The following is a 391-nucleotide window of genomic DNA, read 5'->3' on the forward strand; positions in this document are numbered from 1 at the left end:
ACATTTATGAATTACCAATTGTCATTTTATCACACATATAGTATGTTTCTTCACATAAACCTTTAAACATACACATATTGCATTCCTCTCACCACATGAAATAAGCTCAGGAACCCAAAAGTGGCCCAGTGAATGATGGAGGAGACAAAGCAGGTCCTCAAAAGGGGACAGAGGGAAAACAACTCCTCAGGCTCTCATATATAGGGTGGTCAACCTAAAAGAGACATGGAAACATTATGAAGTCATCATCACAAATCAAGTATGAATTCATATAACATTATAAGACACATTACATACTCAACAAATCAGAGACTCAGTCATTATGAAACCATAAATAGAGAATTGAAAAAAAAAAAAAATTATCTATAGCTGTGTGAAAAAGTCTAAGACA

Source organism: Morone saxatilis, unplaced genomic scaffold, assembly GCF_004916995.1.
Source record: "Morone saxatilis isolate NCDOM2014 unplaced genomic scaffold, NCSU_SB_2.0 Contig22, whole genome shotgun sequence".
Taxonomy (NCBI): domain Eukaryota; kingdom Metazoa; phylum Chordata; class Actinopteri; family Moronidae; genus Morone; species Morone saxatilis.